The sequence below is a fragment of the Gopherus flavomarginatus genome, chromosome 5 (genome assembly GCF_025201925.1).
Source record: "Gopherus flavomarginatus isolate rGopFla2 chromosome 5, rGopFla2.mat.asm, whole genome shotgun sequence".
Lineage (NCBI taxonomy): Eukaryota > Metazoa > Chordata > Testudines > Testudinidae > Gopherus > Gopherus flavomarginatus.
The window spans coordinates 46402710-46422845 of NC_066621.1; positions in this window are offsets into that span (position 1 = coordinate 46402710).

Sequence of the window (20136 nt, forward strand, 5' to 3'; positions counted from 1 at the left end):
CATTATTTTGATCTACGTTAGTAGGACACCTCCCTGGTTTAGGTGGGGATAAGTAATACAAAGAGAACAGAAAACCAGTGAACAGTGCGTAGTGGAGTGTAAGGAAGTCTAGCAAAGTTCTGATTTTTCCCATGATTACTACTTCGATGATATTTCAAAAAAAGCAAATATCTTTTTTTTTTTTTTTTTAAAACAACACCTCTGTTTTTGGTGCCTCCTGCTTTGCAGGTGCCCTAAGCATGTGCTTAGTCTGCCTATTGGGTAATCCAGCCCTGACTGGACACAAGTCACATGGTATCGTTTCTGTTCTCTGGCTGGCTGAGTGTAACTCTTAAAATCAGGTTTCTGGTGAGAACTCACATTTGCCTTCAGCAATTACTTACACAAATACCAAATATTCAGTGAAACTTCTTTAACACACAAATAATCACAGGAACAGCCAGAGTACTTGCTATAAGTGAACTCAGGAAGCAAATTCCTTCTTTCAGTTTCCATTCCACTCTCCTTTTTCTTTATTTGAGCCTCCAAATACCTCAACCCTTTCCGCAGATATTTAGGTTTTAGTTATGGGCATTTTGGACTGAACACCAAAACCTCCTATAGTGGTAAACCTCTTTTTGCCTTGCTACTTCTGTCTAAAATACCATAGCTATTGCTTTAAGGAACTTATGGCATTCTTAGGGGAGTAGTGATGATGAGAAATCCAGGTGTATTTGCATTTAAATACTGCTAGAAAATTCCCTAAATATACTATCGAGAAATTTCACCCTCTGATGGATTATGCCACACCTTACACACTATTGTAATAATCTTTGTACAAAATATTCCTTGTGAGATATCATTTAAAAACTAGGTTTCAGAGTAGCAGCTGTGTTAGTCTGTATCTGCAAAAAGAACAGAAGTACTTGTAGCACCTTAGAAACTAACAAATTTATTTGGGCATAAGCTTTCGTGGGTTACAGCCTGTGATGCAGTAGGGACCGTCTGTGTGGGGAGTGGGAGAGCAGGGGAGGACTTTAGGGGATGGACGGTGCCGGGGCCTGTGACCTGGGCTGGGTAGGGGGGGGAAAGGTCAACACCTTTGCCCGGGAAGGGGACAAAGGAAGGGAGTGGCAGGAGGGGAGCAGTTTTGAGTTTGGGCTTGGGGCTGTGTGGGCGGAATTCAGGGGTATCCTAGCTAGGATCCAAGCACCCTGAAAGCCCAGAAGGACTCGGTGGAGGGGTCCTGACTGTGCCTGCAAGCTCTGCTGTAACCTGTGTTCCTGTTGTCCAATAAACCTTCTGTTTTACTGGCTGGCCGAGAGTCACGGTGGGTCCCAGGAAGAGGGGTGCAGGGCCGGACTCCCCCACACTCCATGACAACTGGTGGCAGCGGCGGGAGATACTGCACCCCGTGGACGGCGCTTCCTGCAGTAAGTGACTGGAGAGCAGTAAAACGAAGGGGTGATTAACCCCTGGGAGTGGGTGCCCAGTGAGAAGGACTTTGCAGTAACAGGGTCCCCCGGAGGATTGCAGCGAGCGGTCCCAGGGGCGGAGGAGTCTACAGTTCATCCCTGGCAGAGAGGTGGTGACCTCAAGAAGGGCTGGTGCACTAGGGGTCCCCCTGGAAACCGTGGGGAGCGGCGAGCACCCCGGCCTGAGAGTGGCCAGCAGGAAGATGTATGCCAAGCGGTGCAAGTGTGACCTGGTGGAGCTGTGCAAGCAGAGGGGGCTGCACCCAGGGAGGCTCAGCAAGGACCAGCTGATTGCCCAGCTGGAGCAGGGAGACTGCATGAATGAACGGAGCCCTGTCTCTGAGGGAAGCAGTCGGGCAGATGCAGCGCAGGCACCAGTGTCTGTCCCCGCTGGGAATGGTCAGCCGGCGGACGAGGGCTTCCCGAGACCCCCCCTTCCTAGGCCTAGGGGAAGGGCGGGGAGGAGCCCAGTGTATACCGAGGGCACCGTGACACCCCCGGCCAGCAGGGGATCCGCCCGGCGAAGCCCACCCCCCAGCAGAGGATCCTCCCGGCAACGCTCGGCATCCGTGGAGCGGACGCGGCTGGAATATGAAAGGGAGAAGCTCGAGTTAAAGAGGCAAGAGCTGGAGGAGAAGGCGAAACAGTGTAAACATGAGGAGAACCAGCGCCAGCATGAGTGGGAGGAGAAGGAGAAACAGCGTAAACATGAGCTGGACCTGGCCCAGCTGGCGAGCAGTGGGGCCCCGGCTGCGGTGAGTGAGGGGGGACCCAAGCCTACAAAGAGCTTTGATAAGCACTTGCTGCCCTGGCGTAAGGAGGGGGAGGACATAGATACCTTCCTGACGGCCTTTGAGAATGCCTGCGAGCTGCACAGGGTTGACCCTGCAGACAGGATCGCAGTTCTCACCCCCTTACTGGACTCCACAACCGTGGAGGTGTACAGCCGACTGAAAGGGGCGGAGGCAGGGAACTACGAACTGTTCAAACAGGCCCTGCTCCGCGACTTTGGGCTGACTCCTGAGATGTACTGGAAAAAGTTCCGGAGCCAGCGTAAAACCCGTGAGGTCACATACCTACAACTGGTCAACCGGGCGCAGGGGTATGCCTGCAAGTGGACAGCTGGGGCCCAAACTAAAGAGGACCTGCTTGACCTATTCATACTGGAGCACCTGTACGAGCAGTGCCCGTCTGACTTGAGGCTGTGGTTGATGGACCAGAAGCCGGAGAACCCACAGCATGCAGGCCAGCTGGCCGACCAATTTGTGGACAGTCGGGCAGGGGATGGCAGGGAGGAGTCTCGAAGGAGCAAGCCTGCCTCAACGCAGAGAGAGAGTCATCATGGGACCTCCCAGCGGGGTCCTATGGAGAACCCCCCCAAAAGGGAAACATCCAGCGGCAGGTCCCTCCGACCCACTCAAGGGGACCCACGAGACATGGGCTGCTATCGCTGTGGCCAACGAGGTCACATACGGGCCCAGTGCCCCAAGCTCAGGGACAGACCAAGCAGACCCAACCCGCAGAGGGTGGACTGGGTAAAAACCCAATCGGAGGAGGAGCTACATTCCCAGGAAAGGGAGGCTGGCAACATACCACTTGTGGATGCTCCAGGCTCCGGGTTTGTGGTTTACCGGGTGGGCGCGGGGCTGCCCCTCCGGAAGGAGTGCATTGTTTCCCTGGAGGTAGATGGGAGGAAGGTCACTGGGTACTGGGACACGGGCGCAGAGGTGACGCTGGCCCGGCCCGAGGTGGTGGCCTCAGATCGGATAGTGCCCAACACCTACCTGACCCTGATGGGCATGGGCGGGACCCCATTCAAGGTGCCCGTGGCAAGGGTACACCTGAAATGGGGGGCCAAGGAGGGCCCCAAGGATGTGGGGGTACACCGATATTTGCCCACTGACGTGTTAATGGGAGGGGACCTCGAGGATTGGCCTAGTAACACCCAGAGTGCCCTGGTCGTGACTCGTAGTCAAAGTCGGCAAAGGGCACTGCACCCCGACAACGGGGAAGGTACTTGACCCGAGGTGCAGGACCCTAACCCAGGGAGCGGGGAACGCCCAGGGGCATGGTGCAGAGAGGCTGCGGCCTCAGACCCAGCCAGCAAGAGAGAGCCGGTCCCCATCCCTGTCCCAGCTGCTGAGTTCCAGGCCGAGTTGCAGAAAGATCCCTCCTTGCGGAAGCACGGGGACCGGGCTGACCTTAGTGCAGTACAGACCATGAGGAGAGGTTGCAAGGAGAGGTTCCTGTGGGAGAAGGGGTTCCTGTACCAAGAATGGGCTCCCCCAGGGGAAGTAGAGTCATGGGGGATCAGGAGGCAGCTGGTGGTTCCCCAGAAGTTTCGTCACAAGCTGCTGTACCTGGCCCATAACATCCCTCTCGCAGGGCACCAGGGAATCCGACGCACCAGGCAGAGGCTGCTACAGAACTTTTACTGGCCTGGGGTCTTTACCCATGTCCGACAGTACTGCCAATCCTGTGACCCCTGCCAGAGGGTGGGGAAGGCCCGGGACAAGGGGAAAGCGGCTTTGAGGCCTTTACCCATCATAGAAGAACCTTTCCAGAAGGTGGCCATGGACATAGTGGGACCCCTCAGCAAGATGACCTGGTCAGGGAAGAAATACATCCTGGTGGTGGTGGATTTTGCCACTCGCTACCCCGAGGCGGTGGCCTTGTCCTCTATCGAAGCCGACACAGTGGCAGATGCGCTGCTGACAATTTTCAGCCGGGTGGGGTTCCCCAAGGAGGTCTTAACAGACCAGGGGTCCAACTTCATGTCGGCCCTGCTCCGGTCCTTATGGCAGAAATGTGGGGTCCAGCACAACTGGGCCTCAGCGTATCACCCCCAGTCCAACAGGCTGGTAGAAAGGTTCAACGGGACGCTGAAGATGATGCTAAAAACATTTATGAACCAGCACCCGCAGGACTGGGACAAGTACTTACCTCACCTGCTGTTTGTGTACAGGGAGGTGCCCCAGGAATCTACCGGATTTTCACCTTTCGAACTGTTGTATGGAAGGCGGGTAAGGGGGCCCTTAGACCTGATGAGGGACGAATGGGAGGGGAAGGCCTCTCCCGAGGGAGAGTCAGTGGTGGAGTATGTCCTGACCTTCCGGGAAGGACTGGCCGAGCTCATGGGCCTGGCCAGGGAGAATCTGGCCCAAGCCCAGAGGAGGCAGAAGGTCTGGTATGACCGCACGGCATGGGCCCGTGCCTTCGCCACCGGAGATCAGGTGATGGTTCTCATCCCCGTGAGGAGAAAAACTCCAGGCCGCCTGGGAAGGGCCCTTCAAGGTTATCAAGCAACTGAATGAGGTAAACTATGTGGTGGAGCTGTCAAACCGGGCACATCACCGTCGGGTGTACCATGTGAACATGATGAAACCATACTATGACAGGGGGAATGTGGTGTTGGCCGTGTGTGGACATTGGGAGGGGCAGGGAGATGACCCCTTAGTAGATCTATTCCCTGGGACAAAAGCTGGTTCCCCCCTGGAGGCGATTCCCCTCTCTGATCAGCTGACCCCGGGCCAGCACGCTGAGATCAGAGGGGTGCTGCATCTATACCGACAGCTGTTTTCCAACCAGCCTGGACGCACTAATTTGACTGTCCACTGGGTGGAGACCGGGTCACATCCCCCTATAAGATGCTCCCCTTTTCGGGTCACTGGTAAAACTGCCCAGGATCTTGAAAGAGAGGTCAGGGACATGCTGGCTTTGGGGGTGATCCAGCCGTCTTCCAGCCCTTGGGCCTCGCCAGTGGTGCTGGTTCCCAAGAAGGATGGGTCAATCCGGTTCTGTGTGGACTATCGAAAGCTCAATGCCATCACCGTATCTGATGCCTACCCTATGCCCAGGCCTGACGAGCTCCTAGACAAGCTGGGAGGTGCTCGGTACCTCACCACTATGGATCTTACCAAAGGCTACTGGCAAGTGCCGCTGGACGCAGATGCCAGGCTGAAATTGGCCTTTATCACCCCTCTGGGGCTCTATGAGTTTCTGATCCTGCCCTTCGGCCTCAAGGGAGCACCGGCCACCTTCCAGCGCCTGGTGGATCAGCTACTGAGGGGGATGGAGAGTTTTGCCGTGGCGTATATTGACGACATCTGCGTCTTCAGCCAGACCTGGGAGGACCACATGTCCCAGGTTAAACAAGTCCTAGACCGACTCCGAAAGGCTGGGTTAACAGTAAAGGCTGAGAAGTGCAAGGTGGGGATGGCTGAAGTATCTTACCTGGGCCATCGGGTGGGGAGCGGCTGCCTGAAGCCGGAACCAGCCAAGGTGGAGGTGATCAGAGACTGGCCTGCTCCCCAAACCAAAAAGCAGGTCCAGGCCTTTATTGGGATGGCGGGGTACTATCGAAGGATCGTGCCCCACTTCAGTGCCATAGCCGGCCCCATCACTGAACTGTGCAAAAAGGGGAAGCCAGACAAGGTGATCTGGACTGAGCAGTGCCAGGAGGCTTTCCGGGCACTGAAGGAGGCTCTAGTTAGCGACCCAGTTCTGGCAAACCCAGATTTTGACAAACCCTTTATGGTGTTCACCGATGCCTCAGACACGGGAATGGGGGCGGTGTTAATACAGGAGGATGAAAAGGGGGAGAGACACCCCATTGTGTACCTGAGTAAGAAGCTGCTACCCCGGGAACAAAGCTACGCGGCCATCGAGAAGGAATGCCTGGCCATGGTGTGGGCCCTTAAGAAGCTAGAGCCATATCTCTTTGGGCGACACTTCACCGTGTACACCGACCACTCTCCCCTGACCTGGCTGCACCAGATGAAAGGAGCCAACGCTAAGCTCCTGAGGTGGAGCCTGCTCCTGCAGGACTATGACATGGACGTGGTCCATGTGAAGGGAAGTGCCAACCTGACAGCGGATGCGTTGTCCCGGAGAGGGGACCCTGAACTTCCCCAGGTCACTGGGCAGAGTGACCCTGCTCAGTTCAGTCTCGAAGGGGGGAGAGATGTGATGCAGTAGGGACTGTCTGTGTGGGGAGTGGGAGAGCAGGGGAGGACTTTAGGGGATGGACGGTGCTGGGGCCTGTGACCTGGTCTGGGTGGGGGGGGGAAAGGTCAACACCTTTGCCCGGGAAGGGGACAAAGGAAGGGAGTGGCAGGAGGGGAGCAGTTTTCAGCTGCAGCGGCACAGGAGGCGGCGAACAGAGCGGCTAACAGGGGAGTTTCAGTGGGAGTGCTGTTGGAGGAGCAGGTTGTTGTAGTTTGTGGTGTTTGTGTGTGAGTGAGTGTGTGGGCAGGCTGCTAGGGGCTGTGTGCTGGGAGCGAGGCTGAGCCCTGAGTTGGGGGCGGGGCTTACCTGATTAGGGGTCCTATATAAGGAGCCAGGCACTCAGGCAGCGGCACAGTCAGCTGCAGCGGCACAGGAGGCGGCGAACAGAGCGGCTAACAGGAGAGTTTCAGTGGGAGTGCTGTTGGGGGAGGTTGCAGGGGAGACCAAGGCAGAGGAACCAGGAAGGCAGACTAGGGAAGAGGCAGGGGTCTGCCAGCAGCCCTGCGCTTGCCGGTGGCCTGCGGTGCGGTGTGAGCTGTGGATTGCCAGGCACAGAGTTGCAGCGCTACAATGGAGGCAGAGGCAGCAGGTGCAGACACACTGAGGATGACTGGATGCGGTAGCTGCGGCATGTACATGGTCCTAGAGGGAGCACCTGAAAGGAGTTTCATCTGCATGAAGTGCCGCCTGATAGAGCTGCTGGAGGAAAAGGTAAGGGGACTGGAGATGCAAGTGGAAACTCTGGCTGAGTTTAGAAGGGGATTTGAGCAGATGATGGAACACAGACATGATGAGGCACAGGGGACAAGCGCAGACGAGCAGATAAAAGCAGGACCTAAGGACTCTGAGGAGGGACTGCTGGGTGAGGAAAGTGGACGGTGGAAGCATGTCACTAGGAGAACCAGGCAGAGGAAAAGACGGGCCAGCGATGGACAAATAGAACTCAGGAACAGGTTTGCTGAGTTGGGAAATGAAGATGGAACACAGCAGGCTGCTGAAGGAGAAAGGGCGAGGAAGAAGAGGCAAGCAGCTAGTCCTGCAGAAGGAGGGGAGCAGTCACTGGAGGCAACATCAAGTACGAGCCCTAGGAGGATTGTAAGGGCGAATTCAAATCGAGAGGAATCGCGGCCAGCTGCTGTGGGGGATAGACCGGAGAATCGCACTGTCGCCAGGAAAAGGCAAGTCTACGTGATTGGAGACTCTTTACTGAGAAGAGTAGACAGGCCTGTAACTAGACCTGATCGGGAGAACAGAAGAGTGTGCTGTATGCCAGGGGCTAAGATACAGGATGTGGACTTGAGGCTGAATACGATCTTAGCGGGAGCGGGAAAGAATCCGTTGATTATCCTTCATGTGGGAACGAATGACACGGCTAGTTACTCGCTGGACTGTATCAAGGAGGACTATGCCAGACTGGGGAAGAGGCTTAAAGACATCGAGGCTCAGGTGATCTTCAGTGGGATTCTGCCGGTTCCTAGAGCGGGGCGACGAAGGAGTGACAAGATTATGGCGATCAACAGATGGCTCAGGGAGTGGTGTTATAAGGAGGGCTTTGGGATGTACGGTCACTGGGAAGCATTTACAGATAGACGACTGTTCGCTCAGGATGGACTTCATCTCAGCAAGGAGGGAAATAGAATTCTAGGATGGAGGCTCGCCGACCTCATCAAGAGGGCTTTAAACTAGGAAGTTGGGGGAGATGGTTGGGAGATGTTCGGGAGATCTCCACGCCAGAATATAACCTGGAGAGGGAAGTAAACAAAGTGAGCGGGGATACCCTTGCGACCCCAAGATTTGATCCAAGGAGGAATAGTGGAGTAGAAACCAGAGTAACGGGTGATGCTGGTGGTAGAAAGTTTGTGCACGACGAGGGAAAGAATGTCACTGATGCCAAACGCCGAAAATTAAAAGGTCTGTACACTAATGCGAGGAGCCTAGGTAACAAGATGGAGGAACTGGAGTTACTAGTGCAGGAAGTGAAGCCGGATATTATAGGGATTACCGAAACCTGGTGGAATAGTACTCATGACTGGAGCACGGGTATTGAAGGCTATGTGCTGTTTAGAAAAGACAGGAAGAAAGGCAAAGGTGGTGGAGTAGCCTTGTACATCAATGATGAAATTAAATGTAGCGAAATAAGAAGCGATGGAATGGATAAGACAGAATCTGTCTGGGCAAAAATCACACTGGGTAAAAAAGCAACTAGAGCTTCCCCTGAGATAGTGCTTGGGGTGTGCTACAGACCGCCGGGTTCGGATTGGGATATGGATAGAGACCTCTTTAATGTCTTTAATGAAGTAAACACAAAGGGGAAATGTGTGATTATGGGGGACTTCAACTTCCCGGATATAGACTGGAGGACGAGTTCTTGCAAGAATAATAGGGGTCAGATTTTTCTGGATGTGATAGCGGATGGATTTCTTCATCAAGTAGTTGAAGCACCTACAAGAGGGGATGCCATTTTAGATTTGGTGTTGGTGAGCAGTGAGGACCTCGTAGAAGAAATGGTGGTAGGGGACAACCTTGGTTCGAGTGATCATGAGCTGATTCAGTTCAAACTAGATGGAAGGATAAACAAATGTAGATCTGGGATTAGGGTTTTTGACTTCTCGAGGGCTAATTTCAAAGAGTTAAGGAAATTAGTTAGGGAAGTGGATTGGATGGAGGAATTAGTGGATTTAAATGTGGAGGAGGCCTGGAATTACTTTAAGTCGCAGCTGCGGAGACTGTCGGAAGCCTGCATCCCGAGAAAGGGGAAAAAAAACCATGGGCAGGAGTTGTAGGCCAAACTGGATGAGCAAACAACTCAGAGAGGGGATTAGACAAAAGCAGAAAGCTTACAGGGAATGGAAGGAAGGCAGGATCAGTAAGGAAAGCTACCTTGCTGAGGTCAGAACATGTAGGGATAAAGTGAGGAAGGCTAAAAGCCACATTGAACTGGAACTTGCCAAGGGAATCAAAACCAATAGTAAAAGGTTCTACAGCCACATAAATAAGAAGAAAACAAAGAAAGAAGAAGTGGGGCCGCTATACACTGAGGATGGAATGGAGGTTAAGGATAACCTAGGCATGGCCCAACATCTAAACAAGTACTTTGCCTCAGTTTTTAATAAGACTAGTGAGGAACCTTGCGATGATGGAGGGATGATAAACGGGAATGTGGATATGGAAGTGGATATTACCGCAACTGAGGTAGAGGCCGTACTTGAACAGCTCGATGGGACGAAGTCGGAGGGCCCGGACAATCTCCATCCAAGGATATTAAAGGAACTGGCGAGTGAAATTGCGAGCCCGTTAGCGAGAATTTTTAAGCAATCGATAAACTCGGGGGTTGTGCCGTATGACTGGAGGATTGCTAATGTAGTTCCTATTTTTAAGAAAGGGAATAAGAGTGATCCGGGTAATTATAGGCCTGTTAGCTTGACGTCTGTAGTATGTAAGGTCTTGGAAAAAATTTTAAGGGAGAAAGTAGTTAAGGACATAGAGGTCAATGGTAATTGTGACGAATTGCAACATGGATTTACTAAAGGTAGATCGTGCCAAACCAATCTGATCTCCTTCTTTGAGAAGGTGACGGATTACTTAGATAAAGGAAATGCGGTAGATATAATTTACCTAGATTTCAGTAAGGCGTTCGACACGGTTCCGCACAGGGAGCTGTTAGTTAAATTGGAAGAGATGGGAGTGAATATGAAAGTTGTAAGGTGGATAAGGAACTGGTTAAAGGGGAGACTCCAGAGGGTCGTATTGAAAGGTGAACTGTTGGGCTGGAAGGAGGTCACCAGTGGAGTCCCTCAAGGATCGGTTTTGGGACCGATCTTATTTAACCTTTTTATTACTGACCTTGGCACAAAGAGCGGGAATGTGCTAATAAAGTTTGCAGATGACACGAAGCTGGGAGGTATTGCTAACACGGAGAAGGACAGGGATACTATTCAGGAAGATCTGAACCACCTTGTAAACTAGAGTAATAGAAATAGGATGAAATACAACAGTGAAAAGTGCAAGGTCATGCATTTAGGAATTAATAATAAGAATTTTGGATATACGTTGGGGGCGCATCAGTTGGAAGCGACGGAGGAGGAGAAGGACCTTGGGGTACTGGTTGATAGCAGGATGACTATGAGTCGCCAATGTGATACGGCTGTTAAAAAAGCAAATGCGATTTTGGGATGCATCAGGCGGGGTATTTCCTGCAAGGATAAGGAGGTGTTAGTACCGTTATATAAGGCGTTGGTGAGACCCCATCTGGAATACTGTGTGCAGTTTTGGTGTCCCATGTTCAAGAAGCATGAATTCAAACTGGAACAGGTTCAGAGACGGGCTACAAGGATGATCCGAGGAATGGAAAAACTGCCTTATGAAAGGAGACTCAAAGAGCTTGGCTTGTTTAGCCTGGCCAAAAGAAGGCTGAGGGGGGATATGCTCACTCTATATAAATATATCAAGGGGGTTAACGTTAGGGAGGGAGAGGAATTATTTAAGTTTAGTACTAATGTAGACACGAGGACGAATGGGTATAAACTGGATATTAGGAAGTTTAGACTTGAAATTAGACTAAGGTTTCTGACCATTAGGGGAGTGAAGTTCTGGAATAGCCTTCCGAGGGAAGTAGTGGGGGCAAAAGACTTTCCTGGCTTTAAGACAAAGCTTGATAAGTATATGGAGGGGATGTTATGATAGGATCGTTAATTTGGGCAATTGATCTTGAATTACCACCAGACAGGTCTGCTCAGTGGTCTGCGGGGAGATGTTGGATGCGATGGGTACTGAGTTGCTGCAGAGAATTCCTTCTTGGGTGCTAGCTGGTGACTCTTGCCCACATGCTCAGGGTTTAGCTGATCGCCATATTTGGGGTCAGGAAGGAATTTTCCTCCACGCCAGATTGGCAGGTGCCCTGGAGGTTTTTCGCCTTCCCCTGCAGCGTGGGGCATGGGTCGCTTGCTGGTGGTTTCTCTGCAGCTTGAGGTCTTCAAACCATTTTTGAGGATTTCAATAACTCGGTCCTGGGATAGGGGTTGTTATAAAATTGGATGGGTGGGGTTCTGTGGCCTGCCTTGTGCAGGAGGTCAGACTAGATGATCAGATTGGTCCCTTCTGACCTATGAGTCTATGAGTTTGGGCTTGGGGCTGTGTGGGCGGAATTCAGGGGTATCCTAGCTAGGATCCAAGCACCCTGAAAGCCCAGAAGGACTCGGTGGAGGGGTCCTGACTGTGCCTGCAAGCTCTGCTGTAACCTGTGTTCCTGTTGTCCAATAAACCTTCTGTTTTACTGGCTGGTCGAGAGTCACGGTGGGTCCCAGGAAGAGGGGTGCAGGGCCGGACTCCCCCACACTCCGTGACACAGCCCACTTCTTCGGATGCATAGAATGGAACATATAGTGAGGAGTTATATATACCCATACAGAGAGCATGAAAAGGTGGGAGTTGTCTAACCAATTCTGAGAGGCCAATTAAGTAAGAGAAAAAAACTTTTGAAGTGATAATCAAGATAGCCCAGTACAGACAGTTTGATAAGAAGTGTGAGAATACTTACAAGGGGAGATAGATTCAATGTTTGTAATGGCTCAGCCATTCCCAGTCCCTATTCAAGCCTAAATTAATTGTATCTAATTTGCATATCAATTCCAGCTCAGCAGTTTCTCGTTGGAGTCTGTTTTTGAAGCTTTTTCCGTTGCAAAATTGCCACCCGTAGGTCTGTCATTGAATGACCAGACAGGTAAAAGTGTTCTCCTACTGATTTTTGAGTATTATGATTCCTGATGTCAGATTTGTGTCCATTAATTCTTTTGCCTAGAGACTGTCCGGTTTGGCGAATGTATATGGCAGAGGGGCAAATCCTACATGCATGTGAGTAAATTTACTCATGAGAGGAGTCCCACTGACTTAAATGTGGATCATTTGTGCGAGTATAGCTTAATCCTGCAAACACTTATGCACTTGAGAAACTGTTAATAATTCATCAGTATCATATAATGCTGTTAATACACTTGGGATCAAATTCTGTGAGCATCCACTGAAGTCAATGTACCTTTGTGCAAGGGCAACATATGATTCTTTGCACCATTAGTGTGAAAGTTGAATGCACTGGGATGGACTCTTGCCTGTATTGGAACTCTACCTTCTTGATAAAGTCTTGTCTCTCTGATCTGTAGTTTCCTGGTTAATAAAAGGGATCAGGAATCTTGCAGTTGGGCTCTTTGCCACCTGTCATCAGTCAGAAATTTTTCAAGTCATTATGCCACATGAAAGCCGCTCAAAGCTCTATATACAGTAGGCAGCATGACTGATCTGTGCCTAAAATTAGCAGAGTTCTGATGTCGGCTGAGCAGAGCCACGAAAAGAAAACAGTATGGGCCTTTCCTACCCTCACCTCTCTTCTTTTCCCCCATCCCCGCCCCCCCCATGACAAGTATTCTCCTTGTTCCTTTCCATGCTCCCTTGTATTCACCTGCCCACCTTCCTGCCTTTCACTCCATACACACAACTTACAAAAAAGACTACTTGCCTGGCACTGACTCCTCTTCTTCCCCGCCACCACCATCAGTATATCAGGGCTATGCTGGGAACACACTCTATATAGCATCAGCACTGAGTACACTTCTTGTAATCAGCTCTCTATTCTTAGGGTATGTCCAGACTACCCGCTGTATTGGCAGGTAGCGATCGATTTATTGGGGATCGCTATATCGTGTCTCATCTAGACGCGATATATCGATCCCCAAACGCGCTCCTGTCAACTCCGGAACTCCATCAGAGCAAGCGGCGGTAGCGGAGTTGGAGGGGGAGCTGTGGACATTGATCCCACACAGTGAGGATGGGAGGTAAGTCAGAATAAGATACTTCGACTTCAGCTACAGCTGAACTTGCGTATCTTACATCGACACCCCCCCCCTAGTGTAGACCAGGCCTTACAGTGCATATTTTCCCATGGGATGTAGAGGACAGCCCCTTTTTTGAGTGAAGCTGGTCTGGGCAAAGCGCTGAAGAATATAAACTAGACAGAGCACAATCTGGCTCTGAACTAGATGATCTAGCAGGGCCTTTTCCATCTCAAAGCACAGGTGTAAACCAGGGTAGCTCCACTGACTTCTGCTAAAAGCTAGGCTGACTTACAGTAGCTGAAGATCTGCTCCTAGAAGGCTGTGACAGAGCCTGAAGTTCAGTGATGATGGAGAGGTTGGTGCACTAGGGGAAGTATCTTTTCATGTGCTGTGTATTTATACAGCTGTCAAAGTTAGAATCAGGACTCACAATTTGTCAGACCACTCTGTTTTATTAGCACAGCGCTCTGCCAATAACATTTAGAATATGTGAGCGGCCATGCAAGGCCAAAACAGTCTTATTTATACAGATAAAAAAGCGGGAATTAGACAAAGGAACAAAGAAAGCAAAACTGTAAAATTCACCTGGGGCACAGCATGCATATTCTACTTTCTTACTAACTCTTTATGGATCTGAGGCTAATACTTCACCAATTGCCCTTAAATGGTGCAATTGTTCTATGTGAATGTCTGTATTCCTGACACCTGGATTGCAGCATTCCAACAGTTTTTTTTAAAGGTACAGACAGCATTTCTTTAAACCTTTCTATTTTTACAATATAATTCATTCTACTTTCACAATCCCTCCTTTTGGTCAAGCGCACGCCATGACCAACAATTACTGGGTTCCACAAATTAACCGTTTCTTATTTTTTTGTTCATCAGTGATATTTAAAATCATTATATTAGCACTCTGTTTTGGGGCAGCCATCTGGGTGACACAATTCTGGATACAACAGATTAACTGAAAGCATACAAAAATCACTAAGATTTCAAACAGGATAGTTAGGGCTCCCTGAAACAACCAGTTTTCTATGCCAGAGAAATTGAACAGGTTACTTAGCCACTTTCATAAAGAACTCAGCTCTTCATGAGGAAGATATGCGATTTGTTCTAAGTGGCTGTAGCGATCTATTACCTTATTGGTATTGTATAAACATACAACATTGTTTTCCAGTGAGAGCACAGGTCCCTCCTTTGGCCGTGAGCACTATGTCCAATGCCTGACGGTTCTGGAGGGCCACCTGTCCGATCGCCTTTGTTTCCTTGGCCAGGGCTTTTAAACTTTTTCTGGTTTTATTTGCCATTATTTAACTACTTAGGAGCCTTTTTGCCTGGTGTATTGCTCCCCCAAGTGGGGTAAAGGAACTGCCAATAGCCTCTTCCCAGGTGTTATTACTGTTCCATATTGTGTTAAACAGACAAGGTCCTCCAGTGAGGTCTGGGGAATTGAGTGGGATAGCCAGGACAGGAACACCAGTTTGAGAGTGGGCTGGGATGTGGCTGCAGACCCAGCATTTAGAAATAATAAGGATCTGAGCTATCCACACTTGCTGCTGGATAAAAGAATTGTCATTGTGTGCACCCCAGACCTTAAGATACCAGCAGCCGAGGAACAGGCGCTACCAGAGCTGCATGTTGGAGGCAAGGCCCTTCTGGTTCTGACAACCTCAACTGAGGGAACTGCACTCACAGTTTTATGTCCACCAGGCAGCAGGCGCTTGGCTCACTACTGCTTCTTCTTGGGCCTTGCTTTATGTAGTCATCTGCTTCTGGCAACCCTTACGAGAGCGTAGATTGTAAGGTATTGCAGGCTGTTCCTCTACGTCTTCTTCTGGAGTCAAAAAAATTGACTCTGCGTGGTCCTGAGGTGGTGATTGGTTCACTGGGGTTTGTGCATTCTTACACTGCGAAGCATGTATCCACTCTGAGATGCCAGACAGTTTAACAGCCGTCCCTTGACTCTGTCCCTTGACTCTGGCTGTAACAATGGCCTTCACACCTTATCTTTTCCTGATGCATACATTCCTCATTCACACAAATAGATTTGAGAATACAAACAGTAGTATTTTATATAGAACAAAAAAAGCATTGCAAATTAAACCTTGCTAAGTTTTACAATTGATAACTAAGACAATTTACATTGAGACCCAGGCCTTTAATGTTTCTCTAATTTACTTAACACAGACACAATAGAGAATCCTGTCTCTTACTACCTAAATCTTAAAACAAAGAGTTAGAGAGGGCCCAATTTGTAATGCATATGGGAAAACAGAATCCTATAGTCCCAGGGGGTCATTTCTTTCTGCTATTTAAAAATAGTGACTAGCAGGATGAAATCAAATTATACTTTAATTCTTATGGGATATTATAAAATCCTGCTCCTACATATCCCCCTTTTGACACTAAGATTATTAATCGCCAGTGTCACTTCTTATTTAGTCCACGTAATAGAAAATACTGGGAGGTGATTTGGGCCTGTGGCTTTAGCTTTACATACATTTGTTTTATCCACCAGCACATTTTAAACATTTCAATTAAACACATACAATGTAAAACCAAAAACAATTAGGGTAGTAATATTAGTATGCCAGTAGTTGTGGGAGACCATGCAGAAAATGTTATACCAATGGTAAGCTGTTATGCTTTTATGCAGTGGCAATTTTTAACATGTCCCCATTTGCGTGTATAATATGAACAGTTCAGTTTTACATTTTTGTTTTTATTTTTTTTTTTAGGAGCCATGTTACCTTTTTACCTTTTAACAGATGATTGGTAACTGTTTGCCATTTAATGCCAAGGTTGATAGAGAATTTAGCTAAATCAGTGCTTACAGTAAGCGGAGACTGTTTTGTTGTTGTTGTTGTGGCAAATAGTAAATGTGATTATTGGTAAACACAGTACTTACATTACATTTACATTTGTCTTCTGGTGGGTTGCTAGCACTTTTTAAACAAAAAGGAAAGGGACCAGGAAGGTTGGGGGCTAGTTGAGGAGCTTCCCCCGCCCCGAGCCTTGCTGAATTGGTAGTGGGACACTATAAAGAATCAGTTTCTGAGGCAGACAACAAAGGGGAACAGAACAAGGGACTTTTTGTCCTTTTTACAATGAGATGGGAGTATGAAGGGGTTTGGATCGATCCGGGGTTTGGAGAACGGGGTAAAGGGGAGCGCTCGGTCTAGTGGTGGGAGAGGAGGCTTTTAATAAAGCTTTTAACTTATTATTTGAATAAGTGAGAGAGGCCAGTTTTGATTTTGTCCACCTATGATTTGCCTCTTCTCACCACTGCATGAAACAATTAACCTCTCCTTTAGCCAATTTAGTTTTAGGTTGGCCGAGTTTGTCCTTTAAGACGTCCACTCAGTCTTTGTTCCAAGATTTTAACAGTGGCCACTGAGTTTTGGGATCCCCCTGAGTTAGCCTAGACCATTTTCCCAGAAATTTACAGGAGTCTTGACCCTTTTTACAGGAGTCTGGACCCATCCTAAATACATAAAATGAGCCGGCGTTCATTTAGGGAACTGTCCCGACTTAGACGTCTGGTTACCAGTACAGGAGGACTTTTCCCACACCAATCACACAAGAAGGAAATTCAGGTTCGTCAGAGCGATGCCTGCTGCAACACATAAAAGGAGCCCACAGGCTACTGCCTCAATTGCCCTTGCTTTCACACTAAGGGTTTTACCCAAGGTGTGTTGCGGCTGCAATTGTGCAGATTTCACTCACTCAGACCGCGGGGACAGGAACCCCTTGGTCGGCCGATCCCCAGACAGAGACAGCACCCAGACTCAAACACTCCACAAGAGGACAGATAGACACAGAGACAGGACAGTCCTCAGTCCGGACAAAACACAGAAATAATTACCTGACCAGATTCCTGATGTCAGATCCCGGGATCCCTACCAGAACAGAGTGGGAACCAACAGGTTCGATGGCGTAGACCTCACTGTGGCTGTGCGCCTTTCCGCTCTAGTGGGGGACCGCTTGGGCCAAATGCCCAGGTGCCGGCTGCCACGGTCATCCCACAAAAACAGTCAGGAATCACACAGCCCCAGTGAAGACGTTTGCCATCTCGGTGGAACCTCCAAATTGTCAAAGTTAGAATCAGGACTCACAATTTGTCAGACCACTCTGTTTTATTAGCACAGCGCTCTGCCAATAACATTCAGAATATGTGAGCGGCCATGCAAGGCCAAAACAGTCTTATTTATACAGATAAAAAAGCGGGAATTAGACAAAGGAACAAAGAAAGCAAAACTGTAAAATTCACCTGGGGCACAGCATGCATATTCTACTTCCTTACTAACTCTTTATGGATCTGAGGCTAATACTTCACCAATTGCCCTTAAATGGTGCAATTGTTCTATGTGAATGTCTGTATTCCTGACACCTGGATTGCAGCATTCCAACAGTTTTTTTTAAAGGTACAGACAGCATTTCTTTAAACCTTTCTATTTTTACAATATAATTCATTCTACTTTCACACAGCCTACTGTATTTTCCACTCCATGCATCTGATGAAGTGGGTTCTAGCCCACGAAAGCTTATGCCCAAATTAATTTGTTAGTCTCTAAGTGTGCCACAAGAACTCCTCATTGGCTTTTTTTAGGTGACATGGAAGAGAAGAGATTCTCTCTTGCCCTGCACCTTGTGTTGTCAATTGTCGTGTCCGTCCCCCCACCTCACACAAAGGTGGGCTTCAAATGCTACTAAATCAGAATGGTAACTATTGCATCCACTCTTCCCTGGGCCAGTAGCAGCACAAGAATCTGGCCTGGGTTATTTTGGGCCAGTAGCAGCACAAGGTCAAAAAACACTAGGACCAGGAGTGAGCCAGAGCCAAAGGGAACGCTGGGACAACTTCCACAGTAAACAATTCTCATCTGCGATTGTATTGCAGTGGAGATGGCTGCCCATTCCATATCCTCCTATATGATGTTGATTCAAGGTGACAGGCTCAGCAATTTGCTATTGAGAAATTTTTGTGATGTCAATGGACGCTTTATGCCTTTACAGCCTGAGATCCTTTTATGCAGATGGGACTAATGCTTGTCTTCCGCCATTATCTGATAAACTGTACGTATTCTAAGCCACAGAGACTTCCTTGTCTAACTCCCACCCTCTGCAAGGCAGCTGCTCCATGGAAACCTAGGTGTGGTCATTCAAACACACAGATTCAGCAGCCAAAGTACAGTAGCACCAAGGGATAGTAATAGAGACCAGAGGAGATAGATGAAACAAAGTCCAGAAGATGATTTGTCTGCCTGACTTCAGTGGAGCTGCATGGGTGTAAATGAGTTGGATTTTGCCCCAAATTTGCACCCTAGCTTATCAATGCATGTAAGATTCTGTTTTGCCTTTTGATGATGATAATGAGCGTCTTAAAACAGAATTCTGCTGTCAGCTACACTGGTGTCAATTGGAGTAACCCCACTGAAGCCAGTGGTGTCAGTGAAAGTTCAATTTGGCCACAAGTTTATAAATCAGGAGTGGGTGTGGTTGTGCATTGCTGTCAGATCTCTAAAAAAACGGACTTATTTTGATGAAACCCTGATACCATAGGAAGCAGAACAAGTGGAATAAACCAGAAGTCATGCTCTACTAAGGCCCTGCCCATGATGAATAACTCTCAGTGCCATTTGACAAAAGCCAGGTTACTTAATGGTACCAGTCAGTGTCATTGGCACTAACATCGGAAAACGGAGAGCAGCATGCATTTTACCTAGATAGATAATTGGATTCAGACACACAGGTGGTGTAAATTTGGTGTCGCTCCCTGGAAGTCAACAGTGACATTGATTTACACCAGCTGAGAATCTGGCCCAAAGAGTTGATCCCACAGTCTGGAAGCACCTTGTTCCTTGGGGATTCCCAATGGCTGACACAAGGACTAGTTGTGATGGGCCGTAAAGGAAGCAATGGTATAGTCACCCCTCCACACTGTAGAAAGATTCATGGCAGTATAAAGGGGGTACTAGAGGAGGGCTATAAGGAGAAGACAAAACCAAGCTTCTGTGAAACCAAACCATAGAACATAGCAGGAAATCTGTGGGGTTTTTAATGTATCCCATGGCAGCTGGTTCCCTGCCCCTTTGAGAGGATCTGATCTGCTTTCAGGCTGGTTACTGTACTAAGCCTCTTCGGTTTGGTTCTGATGGTGTTAGATTATTCTGCTTTCCTCCTATAAGAGGCAGAGAGAACCTGCTGGGGCAAGGGATCACTATTGATTTTATTGTGGGTTTAAGTGTAGCTGCTGGAGCCAGTGGGGACCAGCCTCTGTCCTGAGATAGGGTTACAAAAGGCCAACACCCATGCCTGGTGATGAGCCAAGAAATAAAGATGATAATCTTATCTGTACTCCTGGATGCCACAGCTTTATTGCAGAGAAATGCGTGATCCATTTGGCTTAGCATGACAGTGATCAGAGAACCATAAAAAACCCACTTTGATCATTATCTAAATATGAAACCAGGAGTCCTCTACTAACTCATGGCCCAGGTGCCCTCTCATTGGCCCAGGTGTGACTCCCTCTGAAGAGAGTCGTATACCAGTGTCCCTGTGGATTTGGGAAAGGGCTCTGTGAAGGAGAAGTTACCTTCTTCTGCCCCACCAATAGATGAGATCAATGAACAAGCCAAGTGCAATACTGTTCCCAAAGCAGAGGACTATTTTCCAGTAGTTGCCGGCAGCAGCACATGCTAAAATCCTCTGTAAATTAATAGGTTTAATTCTTCATTGTGGTCTTTATGGTTAGTAAAATGCTGGATCAGGTCTAGGTCCTGCAAACACATGTGTGCTTTGCCCTATTGACTTCACTGGGACTACTCCCACGCATAAACTTAAGCATGTGC